Source organism: Oncorhynchus gorbuscha, linkage group LG10 (assembly GCF_021184085.1).
Source record: "Oncorhynchus gorbuscha isolate QuinsamMale2020 ecotype Even-year linkage group LG10, OgorEven_v1.0, whole genome shotgun sequence".
In the NCBI taxonomy this organism is placed as follows: Eukaryota; Metazoa; Chordata; class Actinopteri; order Salmoniformes; family Salmonidae; genus Oncorhynchus; species Oncorhynchus gorbuscha.
In genome coordinates this window covers 44,828,119-44,843,750 of record NC_060182.1, presented here as the reverse complement: position 1 = coordinate 44,843,750, position 15,632 = coordinate 44,828,119, and positions in this window count along the sequence as shown.

Here is a 15,632-nt window from a genome sequence, read left to right as displayed (position 1 = left end):
TCTCCTCTGCTCTCATCCTTCTAGACCTATCGGCTGCCTTCGATACTGTGAACCATCAGATCCTCCTCTCCACCCTCTCCGAGTTGGGCATCTCCGGCGCGGCCCACGCTTGGATTGCGTCCTACCTGACAGGTCGCTCCTACCAGGTGGCGTGGCGAGAATCTGTCTCCTCACCACGCGCTCTCACCACTGGTGTCCCCCAGGGCTCTGTTCTAGGCCCTCTCCTATTCTCGCTATACACCAAGTCACTTGGCTCTGTCATAACCTCACATGGTCTCTCCTATCATTGCTATGCAGACGACACACAATTAATCTTCTCCTTTCCCCCTTCTGATGACCAGGTGGCGAATCGCATCTCTGCATGTCTGGCAGACATATCAGTGTGGATGACGGATCACCACCTCAAGCTGAACTTCGGCAAGACGGAGCTGCTCTTCCTCCCGGGAAGGACTGCCCGTTCCATGATCTCGCCATCACGGTTGACAACTCCATTGTGTCCTCCTCCCAGAGCGCTAAGAACCTTGGCGTGATCCTGGACAACAAACTGTCGTTCTCAACTAACATCAAGGCGGTGGCCCGTTCCTGTAGGTTCATGCTCTACAACATCCGCAGAGTACGACCCTGCCTCACACAGGAAGCGGCGCAGGTCCTAATCCAGGCACTTGTCATCTCCCGTCTGGATTACTGCAACTCGCTGTTGGCTGGGCTCCCTGCCTGTGCCATTAAACCCCTACAACTCATCCAGAACGCCGCAGCCCGTCTAGTGTTCAACCTTCCCAAGTTCTCTCACGTCACCCCGCTCCTCCGCTCTCTCCACTGGCTTCCAGTTGAAGCTCGCATCCGCTACAAGACCATGGTGCTTGCCTACGGAGCTGTGAGGGGAACGGCACCTCAGTACCTCCAGGCTCTGATCAGGCCCTACACCCAAATAAGGGCACTGCGTTCATCCACCTCTGGCCTGCTCGCCTCCCTACCACTGAGGAAGTACAGTTCCCGCTCAGCTCAGTCAAAACTGTTCGCTGCTCTGGCTCCCCAATGGTGGAACAAACTCCCTCACGACGCCAGGACAGCGGAGTCAATCACCACCTTCCGGAGACACCTGAAACCCCACCTCTTTAAGGAATACCTAGGATAGGATAAAGTAATCCTTCTCACCCCCCCCCCCCTTAAAATATTTAGATGCACTATTGTAAAGTGGTTGTTCCACTGGATGTCATAAGGTGAATGCACCAATTTGTAAGTCGCTCTGGATAAGAGCGTCTGCTAAATGACTTAAATGTAATGTAAAATGTAAATGTAATGGTTATACATTTGAAGACCAGCCTTTGTCTCAGGCGTAAAATAGGTTCATTCGCCATTGCAAATCCTACTTGACGGAGCCACGGGTGTTACACATAGCAGTACATATTCAATAGCATTTTCAACAGCATTTTCAACAAGTTTATATATTTAAAATATGGCAAATAAATCAGGAAAAGCTAAAACAAAGTATTGAGGCCTGAAAGACCTATTTTCAGCCCGCCCAGAACCTGTCCATCAATGAGAGGATGGTAGCCTCAAAGGCTAGAATCATCCTCAAACAATACATTCGTAACAAACCAACCAAATGGGGTTACAATCTGTTTGTTTTGGCTGATTCTGTGTGTGCCTACACTTGCAATTTTTTTTGTTTATGAGGGGAAAAACAGTTTCGCTGCCGGTAATGGACTGAGTTATGATTCCGTTATGGAGTTATTGGATTTTCAACTGCTGAGGAAGGGCTACAAACTGATTGTGGACAACTTCTACACAAGCCCTACCCTGTTTACAGAGCTGGGGAAGGGCTACAAACTGATTGTGGACAACTTATATACAAGCCCTACCCTGTTTACAGAGCTGAGGAAGGGCTACAAACTGATTGTGGACAACTTCTATACAAGCCCTACCCTGTTTACAGAGCTGAGGAAGGGCTACAAACTGATTGTGGACAACTTCTATACAAGCCCTACCCTGTTTACAGAGCTGAGGAAGGGCTACAAACTGTTTGTGGACAACTTCTATACAAGCCCTACCCTGTTTACAGAGCTGAGGAAGTGGGAGGTGTGGGCTTGTGGCACCATTCGGACCAACAGAGTGGGCTTTCCAAAGACAAAGGTGAACAACATGCCTAAGCGGGCTGAGCGGGGCACCATGCGATGGAGCCGTGAAGATGGCCTGCTCTTTGTGAAGTGAATGGGTACCAGAGAGGTGGTCATATGCTCCAGTATCCACAAGTCCTTCAGTGGAGATCACGTCGTCAGAAGTGTGAAGGACGGTGCAGAGACATGGACCACAAAAAATGTCCCCATTCCAGCTGCTGTGAAGGACTACAACAAGAGCATGGGAGGTGTGGACCTGTCAGATGCGCTGATAGGATGCTAAAATGTTCTCCACAAGACCATGAATTGGTACAAGACATTTTTCTATCATTTCATTGACATTGCAGTGGTGAATGCCTTCATCCTCCAGAAGGAAATGGCTAAGAGCTGTGGACAGCCCCCCATCTCACAGCTAGCCTTCAGGGACCTGCTCAACCAGGAGCTTGCTAGCTACAGCAAGTACACTGTAGCACCTTCTGTCCCCTCTACCATTGTCCCTTCTGCTCCAACCAGTGGTGTTCACCTGCCCAGATTAATCTCTGCAGGCATGAATGTGCCTCAGGGCAAAAAGGGCACAGTAGGGAGATGTCGTTGTGCCCTTTGTCACAGGAAATTCCCCATCACCTTCACCACCTGTTCAGTAAGCCTTTGCTTTACGGCGGAAAGAGACTGCTATGGGCCATGGCACCAGCAGCACAATATTGTGTAGAGGACTGAGGGTCTTCACAATGTAAAAATAAAATATGTAAATAGTTACCCTTGTTATTTGTTTGTTTATTAATATTATTATTTTATTTTTTAGATATATATTTTTTATATATATATTATTTTGTGTGTGTTAGAATGTATGTGTTAGAATAGCATTTATATATTTTGTATATAGTTATTTCCTTCCGAATGTATCACTGTACCAATTCGGCCACTTGGGTACATTTGGGTACATTTGTGTGGGACACCTGGGGGACTTCATGCTCAATGTCATGAAGCTCGCTCATTTTTGAAGTTATCTGTCCAAAACTTTGCTCAGCTGTTGTTGCCGTCTTATGTTCTTCATTAAAATCATTCCCAGCATCCTATCCGTATGTTTGGCTGTTCTGGGTCATTTGAAAGATGATGCAGCGACAATAAAAAACAGAAAATGTGTGTTTATTTCCTTGTATTTTAATCTACCAGAGCTATTGTGTTATATTCTCCTACATTCAATTCACTTTTCCACAAAATGTTTCCTTTCAAATTATACCAAGAATATGCATAACCTTGCCTCTGGGCCTGAGCTACAGGCAGTTAGATTAGGGTATGTCTTTAGGGGGAAATTGAGAAGAAGGGGGAGGTACCCCAAAGAAGTTTTAAGAGTGTGCTCCTAATCTCAGCTCGTTACCTGTATAAAAGACACCTGGGAACCAGAAATATTTCTGATTGAGAGGGGGTCAAATACTTATTTCCCTCATTAAAATGCAAATCAATTTATAACACTTTTGACATGCGTTTTTCTGGATTTTGTTGTTGTTATTCTGTCTCTCACTGTTCAAATAAACCTACTATTAAAATTATAGACTGATCATGTCTTTGTCAGTGGTCAAACATACAAAATCAGCAGGAGAACAAATACTTTTTTCCCTCACTGTATAGGTCTAAAAAGTACCTAACATTTAAACTTTCATCATGAATTAATACAAATTTAAAAAGCATATCAAGCATCTTTCCTTCCAGTGAAGTTTATATGTGGGACTTGACAGACCAATCTGAGATACCAAAAAGTATTTTCAGCTGCCGCTGGCGTGGAATCACTCTTTAATGAAAGTGAATAACTACACTACATCATCAAAAGTATGTGGACACCTGCTCGTCGAACATCTCCTTCCAAAATCATGGGCTTTAATATGGAGTTGGTCCCCCCGTTGCTGCTATCACAACCTCCACTCTTCTGGGAAGGCTTTCCACTCGATGTTGGAACATTGCTGTGGGGACTTGCTTCCATTCAGCCATGAGCATTAGTGAGGTTGGGCACTGATGTTGGGCAATTAGGCCTGGCTTGCAGTCAGCATTCCAATTCATCACTAAGGGGTTGAGGGGATGGGGATGTGGTTGTGGTCTGGGCTCTGTACAAGCCAGTCAAGTTCTTCCACACTGTTCTCGACAAAACATTTTATATGGACCTCACTTTGTGAATGGGGGCATTGTGATGCTGAAAGGAAAGGGCCTTCCACAAAGTTGGAAGCACAGAATCATCTAGAATGTCATTGTATGGTGTAGCATTAAGATTTCCCTTCACTGGAACTCAGGGGCCTAGCCCGAACCATGAAAAACAGCCCCAGATCATTATTCCTCCTCCACCAAACTTTACAGTTGGCACTATGCTTTGGGGCAGATAGCGTTTTCCTGGCATCCGCCAAACCCAGATTAGTCCGTGATTCGAAGCCTGATTAATCACTCCAGAGAAAGCGTTTCCACTGCTCCATAGTCCAATGGCAGCGAGCTTTGCACCAGTTCAGCCAATGCTTGGCATTGCGCACAGTGATCTTAGGTTTGTGTGCAGATGCTCGGCCATTTAAAGCCATTTCATGAAGCTCTTGTGCTAATGTTGCTTCCAGAGGCAGGTTGGAACTCGGTAGTGAGTTTTGGAATAGAGGACAGACGATTTCAACGCACCATGCTCTTCGGCAGTCAGGTTCTGTGAGCTTGTGTGGCCAACCACTTCGTGGCTTAGGCGTTGTTGCTTCTTGACGTTTCCACTTCACAAAAACAGCACTTACAGTTGACTGGGGCATTTTTAGCAGGGCAGTAATTTGACTAACTGACTTATTGGAAAGGTGGCATCCTATAATGGTGCCACGTTGAAAGTCACTGAGCTCTTCAGTATGGCCATTCTACTGCCAATATTTGTCTATGGAGATTGCATAGGTGTGGCTGAAATTGGCAAATCCACTAATTTGAAAGGGTGTCCACAAACGTTTGTATATTTAGTGCATGACTCCAAAAAATATACTGAATATACTCATGATATCGCCTTACACTTACAAGGGGTCATACATTAGAAGTTTGTGCAGCCACTTTACTCATATTTCAGGGAAAGTATCTAAACCATAATTACAAAAAATCAGTTGATCTAATCTGAAAATTACAGTAGATTAGCCTTTATTGTGTTCCTGAAGTGCATCCTCCCCTTAATCTCTCTGAGTGTTGATCAACAGAATCCTAGTGTATCGCTGTGCCATTACTGGAGAGCCCCCCTGCCCCACTTCCTCTCTCCCTTGTCACCGAGGTGACCGCAGACCTTATGTGTCCAGATGCCAAACATGCGGCCGTGGCGGCAGGAGCGTTCTGGAAGGCGGCCAGAAAGCATGTGGGCTGAAAGGGACAGATTCTCTGGAGCTGCTGTCCCCCTCTCTCTGGGGACATAAGCCTCATTGTCCAGGTCGTGTCCTCCATGCCACTTAATGGTGCAGAACATAATTGTACAGTATTGTCAACTGTTCCTTGTCTTATTCCCTCTAGCTCAGTAGGTGTTTTAGTGCCCCGTCCTCTTTCATCTCTTTCTTCTTCCGATGCCTCTCTTTGCTACTTTTCGCTAGATTGCTTAATGTGCCTCTTGAGCGATGGGCTAATTGTGAGAGAACAACTAAGCCATCTGATTCCTCCCCCCTTTAGGGTGTTTATCACTCGAGTACAAGAAAAGGCTTGAGGTCAGCTCAATATCCCACTGGGCAAAAACTGGTTGAATCAATGTTGTTTACATGTCATGTCAACCCCCAAAATAAATGTTATGACATTGAGTCAACATGGAAAACTGATTGGATTTGCAAAGAAATCATCAACATAAGGGCATTTCATTTATTTTATTTTATTTCCTAAATCCAGTGACACGGTGACATGTGTTTGTTGATTTCATGTTGAATTCACGTTAGTTGACAACTCAACAAAATGTTCATCAAAACTAGACGTTGAACTGACTGACGTCTGTTTCCAGTGGGATCTGTCTAGGGGCCTTAAATCATGCGCAGCTCGTGGGGCTCATGGTCCGCTTAAAGAGAAATGCTAGAATCCTCTGTCCTCTTAGTGATTTGTTTACATTTTGTATGTGTGTGTGTGTGTCAATCACCAGATCACAACCCAATTGAACACTTTTTAAGGGAGATTCTGGAGTGCTACTACTTCAAGAAAGGAAAATCCCTCACTGAAATATTTTGTACGTTTGAATGTATTTTCTTTTAGCAGTGGTCAGAACAAACAAACGCTTTTGTTAGCAGCCTTCGTCAGCGTTTGGAGAACAATAGACACCCACCCATAGTTAGTTCTGTAATATGAACTTTCAATTCTCTCTCAGACTTTTCAACATAATAATAATGACATGGACACTTATGGAAATAGACAGCAAATTTCAATTGCAATACATTTTACCCCTGATATACATTTTCTTTCCTGCATGAGGTTGAAGAAAGACATTTTCCTTATTACTGGATTTGTCCGTGGTAGGCTGTCATTGCAAATAAGAATTTGTTCTCAACTGACTTGCCTAGTTAAATAAAGGTACAATATATATATATTTTTTATACAGATAATAATAATTATGAAATGGAAAATTGCCCTTGGGGAGGGTAGATATGTAACCCCTACGCATTTCCTATTAATCTGCTCTAATTCATCTGATTCTGGCCCGGCGCCTGAGTCACTGTTTTTCACCATCAACAAAACACCAAATGATGGAATTTGTTGTGGAAGAATGGTGTCGCATCCCTCCAATAGAGTTCCAGACACTATAGAAGCTGTTTTGGCGGCTCGTGGTGGCCCCACGCCCTATTAAGACGCTCCATGTTGGTGGTTCCTTTATTTTGGCAGTTATCTGTGTCTCTCCTATGCACTGTGCATATGTCATATGTACTTTATTTGTGACACATGTATGCTTCCAGTTTTCACAAAACCGTCCACTCAATATTGTAGATATCTATCCCTATCTCCAGGTCTAACAAGCTTGTCCAGTCCGGGCATCCAAATCGAAAGGAAAAAGTGTTATAATCCAATCACTTAAAGGCCCATCTCCCTTGTCGGCCCTATAAAGCTGTCTCTCCTTCTGTGTGCGCAGAGAAATAATACGTTCCCCTTTAATAGACAGGTGATCAAACCAGCTGGGAGACAGCTTTGGCCAAGATGGGTTGTCTACACACTTTTACCCAGTCTCCCCTATTGTCTTGGTAATGTCACAGCTGTGACCCTGTCTGGACCCGACCCTCATCCTCTTTTCTTTTCCCATACCTTCCGCCCCATTTCATACTGTCTGGATCCCGGTCTACACGTGGTGGACTCTAGGAACAGCATCCTGCTCCCACCCCCGACCTTGGGCGATAAAGCACCCCCCAGCTCCTCGCATCTAATCCTGTTTTAATTTGGCTTCTTTTCCGATACTTCTGAGAGAGAGAGAGATACACCGAGAGAGGTACAGAGAGAGAGAGGTAGAGAGAGAGAGAGAGATGCAGGGAGAGAGTGTGAGAAAGAGATACAGAGAGAGAGATACAGAGAGAGAGAGAGTTGCAGAGAGAGAGAGAGAGAGATACAGAGAGAGAGAGAGAGATACAAAGAGAGAGAGTGAGAAAGAGATACAGAGAGAGAGATACAGAGAGAGAGAGAGTTGCAGAGAGAGAGAGAGAGATACAGAGAGAGAGAGAGAGAGATACAGAGAGAGAGAGAGAGTTGCAGAGAGAGAGAGAGAGTGAGAAAGAGATAGAGAGAGAGAGAGAGAGAGAGATGCAGAGAGATAGAGAGAGAGAGTTGCAGAGAGAGAGAGAGAGAGTTGCAGAGAGAGAGAGAGAGAGTTGGGAGAGAGTGTGAGAAAGAGATACAGAGAAAGAGTGAGACAGATACAGAGAGAGAGATACAGAGAGAGATAATGAGAAAGAGATACAGAGAGAGAGAGATACAGAGAACGCGGGTTATGTAACTGTTAGTTTTACTCCACTGACCTGCCTTCTTTTCTCTCATGTAGGTTTACAGTCTTCTCTTTTTAGTCACTTAGTACAGAGTACACATGGGTTGAGTTCATTGCTTGCTCACTTACTACCTATAGCTTTGTTCACTAGTGCAAACCTAAGTTGGCTACTAATGCTGCCAGCAAACTGCAATCAACATTTCTAACAACATTTGCATAAGCATCATTTTGATATGCAGTTGCCCCGCAGACAATCCACTGTTGCAGCAGGTCCAAGGTTATACTTGGAGGGATACCATTCCCAGATGGCCACAAGAGAACAAGCTCTAAGTACTAGATGGCTATAGATGGTGACAATGTGCTATGAATGTAGGGTAGAGTAGTAATACCAATGAGAGTGTGCTCATATAGTGTGTGTGCTTTGTCACTCTGTCTAATAATGCCGACCAGAACCGTACTCTGATAGCTTAGAAATATTTTCTTCACATCGTCCTTTTCAGCATGGTTCCAGCTACTTAGGTGGATGCACCATCACACCAGGCTGATCGGCTGAACTTGTCTCAGTAGTGTGGAAAAAGGCTACAGTCCAGATTGGTTCTGAACTCTTTGGCATGAGCCCATTAGCAGTCATTAGCGTCCTGCCTCAGCCTTTAGCACACCACTGATAGTGGTGGTTAATCATTAGCCAGTGAGGTGTGTGACGCTAGCTAGCAAAGGGAGGGCACTATGGTACTAATGAGAAGAGAGGACAGCCAGACCTTTCCCTCTCTTTTGTCGCCCTCTCTCCCACCATCATTATCTTAATGTGTACTCCTCTCTCCCCACTTAAAGGCCTCTGCCAATTTGGTATGAGGTATACAAATACACATCTGAAGCCCTGTGATAATGGTGGTGAATGCAAATTAATTGATTCAGGCTCCTTGTCAGTTTGCTGTTCTCTGCCCATGTGTTTTATTAATATGCAAACCTTGGCTGTTGAACGATAAGTGCTAACCACAGGAGGTTGGTGGCACCTTAATTGGGGAGGACGGGGTCGTGGTAATGGCTGGAGTGGAATGGTTTTAAACACATGGTTTCTGTGTGTTTGATGTCATTCCATTTGCTCTGTTCAAGCCATTATTATGAGCCGTCCTCCCCTCAGCAGCCACTGGCGCTAACACCTCCCCAATTAAAACACATGGAAATGTACTTGCCATTGCTAGGCGGGCTGAATGGCACAAACGAGAGAGAATGTAGCATCTTGACACCTAGGTATGTATGAGATGTATGTACAGTACCAGTCAAAAGTTTGGACATACCTACTCATTCCAGGGTTTTTCTTTATTTGTACTATTTTCTACATTGTAGAATAATAGAAAATACATCAAAACTATGAAATAACATATATGGAATCATGTAGTAACCAAAAAAGTGTTAAACAAATATATTTTATATTTGAGATTCTTCAAAGTAGCCACCCTTTTCCTTGGCATTCTCTCAACCAGCTTCATGAGGTGGTCACATGGAATGCATTTCAATTAATAGGGATGCCTTGTTAAAAGTTAATTTGTGGAATTGATTTCCTTCTTAATCTGTTTTAGCCAATCAGTTGGGTTGTGACAAGGTAGGGGTGGTATACAGAAGATAGCCCTATTTGGTAAAAGACCAAGTCCATATTATGGCAAGAACAGCTCAAATAATAAACATCAAGCGCTATGATAAAACTGGCTCTCATAAGGACTGCCACTGGAATGGAAGACCTAGAGTTACCTCTGCTGCAGAGGATAAATTCATTCAAGTTACCAGCTTCAGAAAATGCAGCCCAAATAAATGCTTCACAGAGTTCAAGTAACAGACACATCTCAACATCAACTGTCAAGAGGAGACTGTGAGGCCTTCATGCTCAAATTTCTGCAAAGAACCCACTACTAATGGACACCAATAAGAAGAGACTTGCTTGGGCTGAGAAACACGAGCAATGAACATTAGACTGGTGGAAATCTGTCCTTTGGTCTGGAGTGCAATTTTGAGATTTTTGGTTCTAACCGCCGTGTCTTTGTGAGACATACAGTAGGTGAACGGATGATCTCCGGATATGTGGCTCCCACTTTGAAGCATGGAGGAGGAGGTGTGATGGTATGGGGTGCTTTGCTGGTGACACTGTCTGTCATGTATTTAGTATTCAAGGCACACTTAACCAGCATGGCTACCACAGTATTCTACAGCGATACGCCATCCCATCTGGTTTGCGCTTAGTGGGACTATCATTTGATTTTCAACAGGACAATGGCCCAACACACTTCCAGGCTGTGAAAGGGCTATTTGATCAAGAAGGAGAGTGATGGAGTGCTGTATCAGATGACCTGGCCTCCACAATCACCTGACCTCAACCAAATTGAGATGGTTTGGGATGAGCCGGACCGCAGAGCAGAGCAGCCTACAAGTGCTCAGGATATGTGGGAACTCCTTCAAGACTGTTGGATAATAATTGCTCATGAAGCTGGTTGAGAGAATGCCAAGAGTGTGCAAAGCTGTCATCAAGGCAAAGGGTGGCTACTTTGAAAAATCTCAAATATAAAATATATCTGGATTTGTTTTACACTTTTTTGATTACTACATTATTCCATATGTGTTATTTCATAGTTTTGATGTCTTCACTATTATTTATTTGACTGGTACTTTACATTGACTCTTTGACCCTTCACAGGTGTAGACTTCCGATGATGCAGATCTCTAGACCATTAATGCAGACATGTAGACATGCAGTCACCTTTCTCTATGTATAAATCATATTGACTAATGAAATTATTGTACATAATAAAAATTACCTAGATATTGGCCTAAATGTTGATCAAAGCCAAAGGAGCCAAATTCCATTCTGAGAACCATTCATTACACTGTAATACAGGGATGGGCAGCTTTGACACACACACATTGCTGGGATAAATGTGTAGCTGCCCTCTTGACAGTGAAGACAAAAATCTATGTTTTAGAGTGAATATTGTGCAATTCTACACACTTTGCCATGGGGTGTGGAGAAAGATTTTACAATGATATAACAAATAGTTTGTTTTCAGTTTTTAATATGATATCTGAGTGAGACTGACTAACAGAATCAATGGGGGCCCCCGGTTGGTAATTCGACCATGAAAACAAGTTTAGATAGCTGGCTGCTAAACTACATTAAAAACATGTTAGCTGACATGGGCCAATTGACTGACTATGAGTGACTCACATAACAAAAAGAAAAACTGCTGATGCACAACCAAATTCCGAAATTTGAACCCTGAGTATTCTATCACTCTAACTTGCAACAGTAAGTTCAGACCCCGATCCAAGGGCCTTCAGAAGGGCCCATCCCTGGACTAGAGCAATGAGCTGTGACCAATTGTTGTGTCTCAGGTACTAGAGCAGAAGTACAACCTCCCCTCTCAACTCCCCAACTCTTCCCTCCAGTCCCTTCTGCTCTGCCGTAATGTCCATCCTGTTTGTTTACAAATCAATTCAACACCTTTCATTTTCTATTTTTTCTTCCCGTGAAAACCAAGCCACTCCTCCTTTTCTTCCCCCCCCCCCCCCCCAGGGCCCGATAGGTCAAAATGGAGGGCTGGGCTCAGGTGACGCTGATTGGAATGAGGCTAGAGGGTGATGCCAATGAGACAATTTTTCCTGTCCCTGTAACTGCTCTCGCAGGTCACTGTGGGGATCAGAGTGGGCATCCAGGGGTAGATGTGGGGGGCATCGGTGCTCATTACTCACATGTATGAGACCATATGATAGAGATATTTTGCCGGGCCTGCACAAAAAAGTGTTTAAGACAGAGGGGCTGGTGGGAGTAGCTATTGGAGGATGGGCTCATTGTAATGGCTGGAATGGAATAAATGGAATGTAGTAAATGTGGTTTCCATATATTGATCTGTTTGGTACTGATCCATTAATTCCGTACCAGCCATTACAATGAGCCCATTCTCCTATAGCTCCTGCTGGAGGGTCATGTCAGGATGAGCCTGCAGGAAGGGTACCACATGAGGGAGGAGGATGTCTTCCCTGTAACGCACAGTGTTGAGATTGCCTGCAATGACAACAAGCTCAGTCCGATGATGCTGTGACACACCGCCCCAGACCATGACGGACCCTCCACCTCCAAAACGATCCCGCTCCAAAGTACAGGCCTCAGTGTAACGCTTATTCATTCGACGATAAACACGAATGCCTTTACAACAGGCCTACAAGCCCTCAGTTCTGCCTCTCTCAGCCTATTGCGGGATTGTGTGATTGTGCGTTCCTGGTGTAACTCAGGCAGTTGTTGTTGCCATCTTGTATCTGTCCCGCAGGTGTGATGTTCAGATGTACCGTTCCTGTGCAGGTGTTGTTACACGTTGTTACACTGCGAGGACGATCAGCTGTCTGTCCTGTCTCCCTGTAGCGCTGTCTTAGGCGTCTCACAGTAAGGACATTGCAATTTATTGCCCTGGCCACATCTGCAGTCCTCATGCTTCCTTGCAGCATGCCTAACGCATGTTCATGCAGATGAGCAGGCACCCTGGGCATCTTTTTTTGGGGGGTTTTCAGAGTCAGTTTAGGCCTCTTTAGTGTTCTAAGTTTTCATAACTGTGACCTTAATTGCCTACCGTCTGTAAGCTGTTAGTGTCTAACGACCATTCCACAGGTGCATGTGCATTAATTGTTTGTGGTTCATTGAACAAGCATGAGAAACAGTGTTTAAACCCTTTATACAGTGAAGATTTGTGGGGTTATTTTGATTTTTTCGAATTATCTTTGAAAGACAGGGTCCTGAAAAAGGGACGTTTCTTTTTTTGCTGAGTTTAGTGCTGGTCTTTCTTTCAACTAATTTGAGCACGTGATTGGGCCTGTCTTGAGGGGCGGAGGGGCGGGGCTTAAACGTTTGTCTCTATTCCATTGGTTCCATTGTGCCAGGTAAGCCCAATCAAACACAACTTACATATTTGGAAGAAAACAATACTATTTTAACCCAGGTCTAACATATTTGCCATGAACATAGCAGCCACATCAAACCTATTTTAAGGTTGGTGAGGTTGTTATTGCAGCATCTGGTAGAATTTATGGAATGTCACACATGGTGTTTATCTCACTGGGATGAAAAACATCAAGACCTCCCAGGAAGGCCCATTCAGATGGAACCCCATCACATTCAGTCCCTTAGTCGATGACAGATAGCTTTACACCATCCCACAGACCCTACCGTGAGAATACTGAGCTCACCCACTTAACAGACAGAAATTTACCACACAAAAAAGCTGAAAAATCAGACAAAAAGTAACATTTCAGAATCTCTAACCAATCAAATCCAATAAAAAAACACAATGCATTGCTATGTTTTGGGAGTGTGAAAGAAAAACGAGTGATGGCTCCCAATGAAAGCCAATGAAAGGAGGGCCATTTGCTAAGCTATCATTCATGAGCTAGGGTCCCATGCCTGCACAAGCTTGCTCCCAGCTCCACACACTTGTTGCCATTGTGACACACTGGCAGGGAGAAGCCTCTGTGGTCCCAGGGATCAATTCAAATCCTGACAACACCACACTAAACCAGGCTGCCATTTGTCCCAAGCAACCCCCCAAGAACCCCCTCTCTCCCCATCTGTCAGGGGGCCCCCAAGGCACATTGTGTGTGTGTGTGTGAATGTGTGTGGGAGGGAAAGGGGGTGTATGAGAGGAGGTTAATCAGTATTTGGATGAGGAAGAGAGAAGAGAGGAGGAGGTAGAGGAAAGTGTGTGTGTGTGTGTGTGTGTGTGTGTGTGTGTGTGTGTGTGTGTGTGTGTGTGTGTGTGAGTGAGTGAGGAGCAGTTTGTCATTATGTTGATTTTCCTGTTTTCTTTTCAACGCCATTAGAATAATATATTATTTTATGTTCCTTTCTGCTCAGGCAGTCTGTCACCTATGCTGCCCATTTTTATGTTGCAGCGAGGGTGGTCACAGAGGCAACTAGGAACCTGAGAATCAGGTCAATTATAGATGATGGCTTGCTGATAAGAAAGAAAGGCAGTGAGAGAGAGACAGGGAGGGAAAGAGAGGGAGTCTGCTGGTTTATAATAAACAGTTAGAATACCTCCGGGTCAACCTACAGACAGAGTGGAGCTTGACCTGGCTGCCTGGTTTTGTCCAGCCTGTTGTGATGCTCCTAACAAGATCTGTTCTCACACAGACCTCCCCCTCAGGAGCCACGCAAACTTTAAGTTTTCGCATGGCAGCGCTTTCTCACCGAGCTGCTTCACACGCATCTATGCACACCTGCAAATTCTCAGCCACCGCTTTTCCTCCCTCTCTATTTGGTGCTACGGCATTGACGGTGCATAAAGGAACGACAAAGCCACACAACTATTTGTTCTTCCCTTAATTAGGAAATCTGAGCGATCCCTTTCAACTCCTTCCATTCGGCAGACCATGTCAAAGCAACAACCCCTGTTAAGTTTTCATCCCGATGGACCTGAAACAACCCGGGTGCTCTTCCCTGCCTACGGCAGCATTGGATTGAGGTTCATGTTGGCTCTAGGCCACAATAGGACAAGTACTGACCCCTGACCTTTGTAGCGACCTGTTCTCTTCCAGGGGTTAGGGGCTGGGGCAGATGTGGGTAAACTTCCAGTGAACTAGAGAATGGAGCACACTTGTTAAAAGAGCGTCAGTTTTCTCCCTGGCTTTTGAGTAGGTGAACCCCAAGTGGAAGATGGTTCTAATTGGGGAAAGGTTAGAATGTGCGGTTCAAATAGCAGCAGACCAGCTGAAGCACACAATGGCTATCGGTAGAAGAGCGGGAGACTCAGTGGATGAAAGGTGCTTGTTCGGGCATGGTCCTAATTGGGAGATGAATGTGTCTTAGGTATCAAAAGAAGCCCTCGGAAACATCACTGCACACCAATTTAATTGGGATAGGTGTACATATTAAGAAAATACTAAATTGATAGAACGAGGGTTAGGGTTATTCCTAGGATTAATAACTAGCTAGCATTTCATGTAATAATCAACCTAATTTCCGCCTTCTCATTGGTGAAAAATGTTAAATGTATTTTTAGAGTAGGCTTAACCTATTAAAGAGACATTAACGGTGGCTGCAGACATTCCGACTTAGCCTACTAGATATGATAGAACATTATCACTTACACAAACATTATACACAGTGGCTATTTTAGCATGTAAATCTTGGTGGGGCAAACAAAACACATTTTTATTTTATTTATTTGTTCACCTTTATTTAACCAGGTAGGCCAGTTGAGAACAAGTTCTCATTTACAACTGCGGCCTGGCCAAGATAAAGCAAAGCAGTGCAACAAAAACAACAGATGATGATGTGCAAGTCGAGATACTGGGGTGCAAAATAGTAACAAAAAAAATTACAATATGGGGATGAGGCAGTTGGGTGGGCTATTTACAGATGGGCTGGGGTACAGGTACAGTGATCGGTAAGCTGCTCTGACAGCTGATGCTTAAAGTTGGTGAGGGAGTTATAAATCTCCAGCTTCAGTGATTTTTGTAATTCATTCTAGTCATTGTCAGCAGAGAACTGGAAAGAAAGGCGGCCAAAGGAGGTGTTGGCTTTGGGGATGACCAGTGAAAAATACCGGGTGGGTGTTGCT